Source organism: Cyprinodon variegatus, unplaced genomic scaffold (genome assembly GCF_000732505.1).
Source record: "Cyprinodon variegatus isolate N-32 unplaced genomic scaffold, C_variegatus-1.0 Scaffold97, whole genome shotgun sequence".
In the NCBI taxonomy this organism is placed as follows: domain Eukaryota; kingdom Metazoa; phylum Chordata; class Actinopteri; order Cyprinodontiformes; family Cyprinodontidae; genus Cyprinodon; species Cyprinodon variegatus.
In genome coordinates, this window is record NW_015150550.1 from 466,467 (window position 1) to 477,598 (window position 11,132).

Genomic DNA, 11,132 nt, shown 5'->3' on the forward strand with positions numbered 1-11,132 from the left:
ACAGAGCATACGGCGGTAAAACCCGCCAAAGGGTAGACCTGGTCGAATTTACAGCCAAAACTCTTCCGGTCTCTTTATTTTCAAGGACTTCGAAGGATCCAGTCTAGGTAGACCGCGTCCTTGGAGGACCCGTCCTAGGTTTTCGAACAGAGCCATTGTCTTGTTGGAAGAGAAATCTCCGCCCCTGTCTCGGGTCTTTTTTAGACTCCAACAGGTTTTCCTTCAGAATGGTCCTGTATTTGGCTCCATCCATCTTTCCATCATTTTAATGATCTTTCCTGTACCTGCTGAAGAAAAGCAGGTCAAAACCATGATATGAGGATGGTGTGTTCAGGGTGCACAACAGTGTTTTTTTTTATTGTTGCCAAAAAGTTTGATGTTGGTTTCCTCTCACCATAGCACCTTCTTCAACTTTGTCTTCCAGGTGGATTGTGGCAAAATTGAATACACTTTTTATGGCCATCTTTAAGAAATTGCTTCCTTCCATAAAAGTCAGATTTGTGCAGTATATGAGTGATTGTCTCCCACCTCAGCTGTAGCCTGCATCTCAGATCAGCCTTCTCCTTGTTTGAGCTGAGTCTGTAGATTTGCAGTGGATTTGCACTGATACTTCTTCCATTCAACATTATCACTTGCACAGTGCTCCTTGGGATGTTGAAAGCTTGGGATTTTTTTTTCTGCTTTAATTCGGCCTTTAACTTCTCAACAAAAGCAGACTTGCCTGGGGTGCTCCTTGTTCTTCATGATGCTCTCTGCACTTTAAACAGACCACTGACTACTGCTTGACCACTATCAAGCAGTAGGTGCATTTATACAGAGACTTGATTACACACAGGTGAATGACCAAAGGTCAACATTGGTCATTCAGAGATCCTCACTGAACTTAAGGAGAGAATTTACTGCACTGAAAGTAAAGGGACAAACTCATTTTGCACACTCCAATGTTCATTTTTTCTTAGTTAAAAAAGTTTAAAATATCCAAAGAATTTTTTTCCACTTCATGATTGTGTCCCAGTGTCTGTTAGTTTTCTACAAAAAAAAAAAAAATTCTTTATGTCCGAAGCTTGTAAAGTGGTTGTGGCTGCTGTTCTCTGAAACAGGAGACTTGAAATGGTGTTAATTAAATCCAGACATCACTTGGGCGTCATGGGCGTCGGACGTAGGAGTTTACCCTGAATTTGAACGGTTGACAGTTCAAGCCCCGTCCAACAGCTGCTAAGTCCAGGAGATTGTAAAATACAGCCACAAGTGTTGTTGTGTCCTTGGGTAAGATGCTTCACCTGCATTGCCTACTGATGGTGGTAAGAGGGCCCAGTGTACATCAGCCTTGAAAAAGTGCTACATAAATACATTTACCATTGCATTATCAAATGTTTAAACACATAAAACATATCACTATGTAGCTGTTTTTTTTTATTTCTTTTTATATCCAGTTGCCTTTATTTAACCATTGAGACTGAAAACCTCTCTTTCAAGGGATTCCTGGCCAAGAGGCAGCAAAGTAACATAATAAACAGAGACAGATCAAATTAAATGACAGGTACATAAAAAAAAACATATCAAGTAAAACAATTACAGATCTTTGAGGCTGCTTCAAATTCTTTCATTTTCAACTTAAAGGCATTTAAAGATAAAAACTCAGTGAACTTCCAGTTTCTTTGTAAAAAATTCCATGCACAAGGAATGGGGTCAGCGTAGCTAAAGGCTTTCTTCCCTAGTTCTGTGAGGGCAAAAGGAACAGTGAGCAACAGCTGATCGTTGGATCTCAGGGCATAAGAAGCAATGCTTTTCTGTGTAAGGTACAAATGTAAGAGGGTAGTAATCCAAGAAAGGCCTTGTAAGAAAGGGAGGGCCATCCCACCTGAGAGTACAAGTCACAGTGATGATAATTTCCAGAAACCATGGCAAGAGTTCAGCACAAGATGACTGTTCTGACTAAATGATCAATTTTCCCTCTCAACTCATGAGGAAAACCTCCTCACTCTCTGGCCATTGTCAGTCAAAAACCCTTAAGTATGTTTGCCAATCAGCATCAAGCAGCCAGCTTCACCATGCTGCTTCAACCCTCTATAGCCGAACCTCTAACAATCAGCATTTGGCTCCCTTCCCACTGCCAAATAAAGCGGGTCTAACCCCTAGCTGGCAAGCTGCATGACCTCTGTCCCCCCACCGCTGCGGGTCTGGTGACACCATCACGCAAGGTTAGCATTGATGATGTCGCCAGTGCGACAGAAATTAGGAAATTCAACAATCGAGAGAAACATTTAACACTAGGACTCACAGAATTTTGATACAACTAGAACTCCCACTGGCCGTCAATTTGATGGGTGACATTTTTCCCAATGGATTGCATGAGTAGTGACGATGTCATTAACAGAAATAGTTCTAGTGTGCGATATAAACTCATTGTGGATATGTAAACCTTAAAACAGATCTAATATACGTTTTTAAAGGCTGTATTATATGCTATTCTTATTTGAAGTCTAAATTTATATTAAGAATGAATCAATACAATAAATAAGACTGTTTTACTACACAGATTTGAAATAACAATTTTATTTACTGAAATTGATTGATTACCCCCAAACATTTCCAGCACACCACCTTTTCACATTTATGACAAACATCATATGAGCATTTTTTTTTTTTTGTGCAGTGCTGGCGCTGGTTTCTTTGCTTCACCAAAGGTGGCTCTACTGCGGGCGAGGGGTTGGTAACTTGCGGCACTCTGGAGCGCATGTGGTTGGCACGCAACTGTTTTACAAGTTCAATGATAACATTTCTGAGTGAGACAGTGACATTCAGTATCAGTATCAGTAGCTTTTATTTGTCCAGAGATGGGAAGTAACGAAGTACAAATACTTCATTACTGTACTCAAGTAGATTTTTCTGATATTTTTACTTTACTTTACTACTTATTTTTATGGCGACTTTTTACTTCTACTCCTTACATTTTTACACAAATATCTGTACTTTCTACTCCTTACATTTTAAAAAATTGGCTCGTTACTTTAGTTTTGAATCATTTCAATGGAGTTACCGTTATTATTTTTCACGTCATCAATACCAAATTCAATCTAATTGGATGGGAATCTACGTTGCATTTGACGCACCACTACAAGATGAATCGACAGATTCGGCGGTATTCATTGGCGGCAAATCATTGCAGCTTGGTGGCGGTGGCGTTAGCATAGTAGCATGGACGACGAGATGATTGAAAATGAACACAACGGAGATCTAGTCCTATTGGCAGACATCCATTTAAAATGTAGGCAACGGCATGAAAAAAGTGGTTTCTACTTTTACTTTTATACTTAAAGTAAATTTACAAGCCCGTACTTTGTTACTTTTACTTGAGTAAAGAAGTTTAATCAGTACTTCCACTTTTACCAGAGTATTTTTTAACACAAGTATCTGTACTTTTACTCAAGTAAGGAAAGTGAGTACTTTTGCCATCTCTGTATTTGTCCCAGTATGGGCAATTTTGTGCAGTATTATTACACCTTTCACACACATGTTCACATTTCAAAAATCACAGATAAAAATAAGAGAAGCACAAGAGACACATAAATATTTAAAAAGATAAAGTAAGGTGGATAAAAGAGACAGAAATGTAAAAAATAATAAAAAGTAAATAAATATGTGCAAATGAGAGCATAGGCCTGAAGGCATGCAACATATAGCTATATTCAAACAGCTCCCGAATAAAACCAATGCGTTTATAGCTGCTATGTCCAGGAGATTGTAAAATACAGCCACAAGCCACCTTCGTGTTGCAGCTTTTGCAAAATATTTTCTAATCATCTGATCCGACACATCCACGTCAACCTGTGTGTGATTATAGTAGACCACGGGCTCTGGTTTGGCTTTTGGGCCACTGAGTGTACCAGCTGAGGTGAAGGCAGTGCTATCCAACCTTATTCAAAAGTTTCACTATTGTCTGATCGGTCACTGATACGTGTGAATTTCAGACTTGTTAAATCAGACTCGACTGGCACGGTTTGTTGATTGCTGTACATTGCGCTCAAAGCTATCACGTAATATAGCGGATAAACCCGGATCCGGTGTTCCCACAGCATGCCGATTGGAGCCAAGGCAATTGGTCGCTGCTGAGTTGTTTGACCCGGGTAGTCACATATCAGTGAGATGTTCCCACTGCCACTGAAAACCAATTGTCTCGGATTTAAACAGGTTTTTGAGGTCAGTGGGAAAATGGTATTTGTGTGACTTCCACCGCAGTTTAGTAGAAAATGTGGATCTTAGGAATCACTCCACTGTGACACAGGGTTCATGACGATAGTGGGGGTGGGGTTGAGGCTGTTCCCTGAACGTTTCCTGTCATCTCCACAGTTTTTAGTGGGTTTACACTCATACACATCCACAATGGACAGAGAGGAAAATATCCTAAAACAGAAACAAAGCTGCTGTTTTGATCTGTACGCTGAGAACTAAGATTAGGCCATTTGTGTAGCTGTCAACAGCCCATTGTATTTAACTGTTGGGCTGAATGTATTCAGCTGTTTTTTACACTTTTGCTCAGACAAACGCCTGAGTATGCTGAATACGAAACATTAAAACAATAACAAGAAAAGTGAATTAGGAAATCTAATAATAAAAGTTTAGCTATGAAAGTAGCAGGACCAGTGAGTCAAATAGAAAACAGTTTCTCATTGGTTCAGTTTAACAGGTGCACTAACTGGAGCCAAAATAGGATATGATAAGTTCTTAAGTGATCTGCACAAACAGGACAAAATGTAAAAGTAATCTGGTTATTAAGGTAAGATGAGAGACTGGAGTGACTAAAAAAGGGCTAAAAGGTATAGGAAGCAACAGAAGTAGAAAGTGAGGGGAGAGGGTAAGAGGAGGTAGTTCTGCACAAAGAAATCTGGATTAATGCCTGAGCGGCAAGCGACATAGGTTGGGGCTGGAATTTTACTGAATGAGATCACATCCTTTTCCCTAAACAGAGAAGGAACTCATCCTCAAGTGGACAGGACAGCCATTAAATGTCTTTCTGTCTGTCTTTCTCAGTGTACATGTACAGCAACGGGATATCCATTATGAAGCTCAGACAAAGGAATGCAGCACTGGCCTGGGACACACTGGGTGAGACACATGTCTGTAAGCTGCAAACTAAGAGGGCTTCTTTATATTCTTTGGATGTATTTTGGTGATGTTGTTGGGACAGCACCTGGCCTTAGAAGCTATCGTATTTATAATATACTTATTCACAGCATCGATAATACGATAATATATCGTATTTATAAATTCTTGATCAAAAAAGCTGTTTTACACTCGCTGCTAAGAAAGATTTGTTTCCTGTAAAGCCAAGATATTTCTATCTCTGGATAACAAGTGTATAAATAATAATAAAATGCTTGCTTAGGTAGCAAAGGTTCAATGTGAAATAAAAACATGCAAAAACACCATATAACTGTTGTATTATCCATCCGTCTGTCAGTCCATAAATCCATCAGGACTTTGGGAAAAGTTGGTCTTTCTTCCACTCTGGAGCTGGTCATGGGGAGAGACTGATGGTTTTGGTGGGTTGTCAAGCTTAGTCGTATTTTAGTGGGATTCATCCTAGTGGATGAGAGGGGGTAAGATTCTAGTGCCTTTGGGTTGTCTCAGCCTATGATCTGAGCAGCAGTGAGGAGTACCTGGCCTTATCTGCGTCCCGTGTGGTAGTTCTGGAAAGTGCCTTATTGGAGACTCCATTATTGTGCTGGGGTCTTCAACTTGGAACTTCTGAGACATCTCATCTCAGGCATTATCCAATTAAGAGTAATTGGATAAGGCCATGTTGTCCTAACCACAGGGCATGTAGAACCCTGACAGGGCTTCCCTCTGTCACTGGTTTCTAACTGGCTGGCTCTCCCTGGCCAAGACAAGTATGCAATAAGTAGTTAACAACCAAGAATGATAGTCAGTTATATTCAAGCCCCTGGTTCTTGCCTGACACAAGGGTGGATTTTCCTTTTCAGATCTTAAGCATTAGTGCAGCTGCCCCAGTAATTATAAGTTATAAAGTCCAGATCACGATTGAAAGAAACAGATCCTGACTGCAAGAGCCACAAAGGTGGCTTTAGTAAGCTTCCTCTGCAGGATGAGCAGATACACATTTAAAGATAGGACGAGGAACTCGGTCATATAGGAATGCGTTAGAGTAGAATCATTACTGCTCCTCATAGGAGTGGCTAATTTGGATACTTATTGGGCAACTCCATAGGATGGTGTTCCAAACATGCCCCACCAGAAGAAGGCCCAGGGAATACCCCAGTACATGCTGGAGGAACTATGACCATGTCCAGACGAATCTGGGTTTTAGTGTATATGACAAGCTTCCTGCTCTCGGGGGGTTAAGGAATCCCATCAGGATTAAGAGGGCCAAATTTGAAACCAACCCCCAGAGTGGATAGGTTTGAAGTCTCCCCCGCCCATGATACGCATGACCATGGCATGTTTTCACATGCAAACTAACACTTAACCTTCAGAGTTGTGGTTCTGTTTTAGGATCTATGTTTCAGAACCTATGAAATTTACTGTGGGTTTTATACTTACCACTTGTTGCTTCTCTTTCGTCAGGACACATAACATTTCTTTTTTCTCTTTGCATTTATTGTTTACATATTGTACCTACCTTCCTCCTTCTACCTTCTATACCTGTGGGGCAGCAGTAGAGTGTCACCCATGGCATGGCATATGTTTTACAATGCCTATTACATCTCCGGTTTCAGACAGTTTCATCTTTATACTTAAGCTTTTTTCTGTCTGATACCTTGTTCGACTTGGTGTGGATGTAGCCGATGTCTCTTGGCTGGTATAGGTGTATTGGCTGTTCCCCAAAGGAAGTAGATTTGGTGTCTGGGAGGGAAAAAATCTGTGCTTCTCTGCTGAGACTGAAAGACGATAAGTCATTTCTTTTATTTAAATTCATTATTTTTATAAGATAACAAACACATTTAAAACTCATTGATACACTTAAATCTTTAACTAGATTTTATGTATTAGATTGTGTTTTTTTCTTTAAATACTTCTGAAGGTAAATTACCAAAAGAAAACAAGGGGCCTAAAACAGAAATGATGGTGATAATTATTTTTTTCCATTGCAGTTTTCATTATTATATAGCGTTTAAAAATATCTTAGATTTTACATCAACTATATAGTTGTAATTATGATTTTAAGCATTAAAGTAGTCTTTATTTTTTTAGAATGTTTTTACAATGATAGATTTTTATCCTTTCAAACTGTAAAATACACAACCCAATTGAAAATGTTGTGTTTGCAGCTTAGGTATGATTTTTGTCATGTTGGTATGCTTTTGATTTTCTTCTAAATGATATCAATGATTTTCTGCTAATAAGCTTACCCGATTGTTGCAAAAGTGTGTGGCTCTGGGGGGAAGGCAATTAGCTGGTCAGCAAGTCTTTTTCGCCCAGCAGGTAGGTCTATACATAAAGGACCCAGGTTGGTTTCTGAGCTAAGGTATGTGAGGAAGGGGTGAGGCTCAACTGTGACAACAACACTTCTGAAAAACCCTTTGGTAAGATAAGTAAAACATGATTGTGTGTCTGACTGACAGAAATGGCATTATAAAGTTCATTTGATCAGTTGAATTGTACAGGACATCCATCAATGTTTTTTGAAAGAAAAATATGTTTTGTTACCAGCAGCATCAGGCATCCCTGCAACATTGGGCAACCCTGTATCATCTATAGTGTCATAGGGATGCCTGATGGAAGGCCCAGCCATAAACATCTGACTGATCTTTGGATCAGTTAACAAGAGGCACCTAAAAAACACCAACTATTTAAGGATATATCTTTTAAACAACAGAGACGTATTTTTTGTGAGAATATTAACAGTTTTACAGATTGTCTATTGCCGAATTAGCCTTCTTCTATGGAGCTGTCTGTTGGAGCAGTTGCTTATCTGTAGCTGAGAGAAAGCGGATGGATAAGTTCATCAGGAAGATCGGCTCTGTAGTAAGATGCCCTTGGGACTCAGTGCAGAAGGTGGGAAACAAAAGGATCCTAACTAAAATAAAATCTCTGTTGGAGATGCATGAAGCTGTTGCTGAACTGGAGAGCTCCTTCAGTGACAGACTGCTGCACCCTAAATGCACCAGGAAGCGTTATCACAGATCCTTCCTCCCAGCAGCTGTAAGACTTTATAACCACCACTGTTCCCAACAACCTCAATGAGTTGTTACATTCATGCTGATAATTTAAACACATTTCTAGTGTTGCTGCTATATGTTCACATGTCCATTACTGTAAAAATGTCCACAGCTGTAATTTGATTATTTATTCTCCAGATGCAGAATATATTATATATATATTATATTGTAAAAACACTGTACAGTAGAGTATTTTATTTGTTTATTTTCAAACACTGTCACTTATTCTGTTATTTTCATTCATATTTTAAGGTCCACATTTGTGTGACCACTTTTGCTGTAATGATTTTGCTGCTGTAAACAATTTACCCAGTGTGGGATAATAAAGGGATTTTCTTTTTTGTTGTATTCTATTCTATTCTATTCTATTCTATTCTATTCTATTCTATTCTATTCTATTCTATAAGGTCATCTCACTGTGTCTGGTGACTTTGAGAAATGGACATATACAACAATTTTACAAATAAGGTAAAATTGTATTTTTTTAAAGAGCAACAAAAGATGAATTTCTTTCAAGGGATTGCACACATCTTTGCTGTCAAAAGGCTTTGTTCATCTATTTACTAGAAAAAAAAACATCTGTAAAAACCTGAAGTTCAAATAAAATGGTCAGAAATATGGTTAAAAAAATAAAACTATTGTAAATATAAAAGCTGAAATTTGACAGGTGTGTTTGCCTTTGTTTCCTAAAGCTCAGTGTTCACAGATTTAGGGTCAATAAATCTAACTCGTCGTGGGAATTTTATCTGAAGATCAGTAAGAAGGATTCAATATTACTTCAAATTTATGAGCTGTCCATTTGTTACTGAAAGAGGAGACAAACAGTGAAGCCATGGATCACACCAGGAATGCAGCTCTACTCTTGATCTTTATCACACATGTTGCACCTTTTGCAAGCGTGATTCCTTCCTTATTTCCTTTTTCATGTTTAAAGTTTGTTTTTGATGACAGAACAGAGATAAAACCAGACGACATTAAAAACAAGGAGGGAACCTACATAGTTCTCCTCCACGTGATTTCTATGAAGCAGAGGTTAGACATGCAAACACGAAGAATAATGATGAAACAAATAGAGGAATGATAACATTTGCAACTTATTATGGGAGTTTTTCTCCCTTCCTTCTTTCCCTCCTACTCCTTTCACACCCTCCCTCCACCCGTCCGCAGACTGTGCTTTCACTTTGGGGGGCCCTCAGCTTCCCTCTCTGCTGATCAGGGAGCTTTCAAGGTACCCTGATGGATGCTAATGCTGGACTCTTTCAGATCGTTTTACAGCTGGAGGCTTTGATCTGCCAGCAGGCCTCTCTCCACGGGCTGCCTGTCCTGAGAAAATGTAAATCCCCGCCTTACAGACACCTGTGAAAAAAATGCAACAGAAAAGGGACAGAAGGAAAAGTTCCTCTAAAGCAAAAGTTGAAAAAAGATACAGTATTGTGACATTTGGAAAAATAGGGGTCTAGTTTAGATTGCAGTGGAGTGACAGAGAATAAGATGGAAATTGTGTGGAAATAAGAGTACGCGACAAAAAAGGGGGACAGAGCTATAGAGAAAAGAGTGAAGAAACGGAGACATGGCAACAAACAAATAAGGAAGAAAGCAATGGGCACCACAAAACTGAGACAGAAGGGAAATGGATGGGGCGGACAGAAAGGAAGAATGAGTACAACTGCAACACAGAAAGAAAGTTAATCTAAGCAAACCCAGCATGGAAGACAAGTAAAGAATAGCAGAGTGGGAGAAAGCAAGACGCAAAACAGCAGACAGAAGTTTGGTAAATAGAGGGACAGATGGACATTCTGACTGGAGAAGAAAGTAATAGAAAGACACATGAGGCCTTCTGTGCAGCTCAGGGGCAGATGGGTCTATGTAGCAGAAACTTTAGGAAGGAAGAAGTGAAAAAAACAGTGCAGTGAAGGGGGCAGTAAGCAGAGACAGGAACAGCAGTGAAAGACGTTGTCCTCAGCGACAGCAGCAGCAGCGGCGCTCTGAATAGCAAGGCTTCTGCTAGACAGCTGGCTGCAGCTGATCTTTGCACAGACTGTGGAAGAGAGCTTGTCTTCCTGTAGCCAGCTGCTGTGTGCAGAGGCCCACAGTGACAGAACAAGGCTCAGAATTGATGAGCAGAGCTGGGGTTCTGTGGGGCGGACGGATGCAGAGCAGAGACGTTGCCTTCTCAGAGGTAATGTGGACTGTTAGGCTGCAGGAGCAGAGCACAGCTGCTTGATACTCTAACCTCCACACAGAGGAAAAAGCAAGAAGAATGAAGACAGACTGTTGTAATTGTGATCCTTGCTTTCTTTTATCTGTCTACTTTCCTGCTTCTTCCTATTCCCTCTCAGTCACTTCAAGTTTCTATGCTTCCCCTCCAGAATAAGGGGGGTTCCTAAGCTGCAGATAAACTATATATCAACCTAATGAAGTTCTGTTAAAATTAAGAACTCAAAAAGTTTTCTGCTTCCCTTTTGAACTAAGTTATTTAAACTAGTTTGGGTCTCCCTGTGTGAGGGATATGCAGCTGTTCAGACTATTAGCTAACTCCTCCTTTTCCCTGACATAAGTACATAAAATGTTATTACCCCCTTAAATAGAGTTTTTTAATGCCCTTTTCAATAATACCTGAATGTTTTGGACCCTCAAACTAATGTTAATATAAAAAAAACGACAACTTGATTAAATAAGCAAACTGCACTTTTCGGATAATAGTTTCTTGTTTTGACCTAGAGTCAAACACAGGGGTGGTAGTGTGATGGTCTGGGCTTTTTTGATGGTGTAGGACTAGAATGGCTTGCTATTACTGTTTCAATAATTAATTCTGTTCTGAAGCAGGAGCTTAATTCCAGTCTGGTTCTGCTGAAGGACAGTGATACTAAGCTAATTAGCAAGTCAGTCTCTAAATGGCTCAACAAAAGGAAAATTAATAGAATACAATAGAATAGAAAATCCCTTTATAGT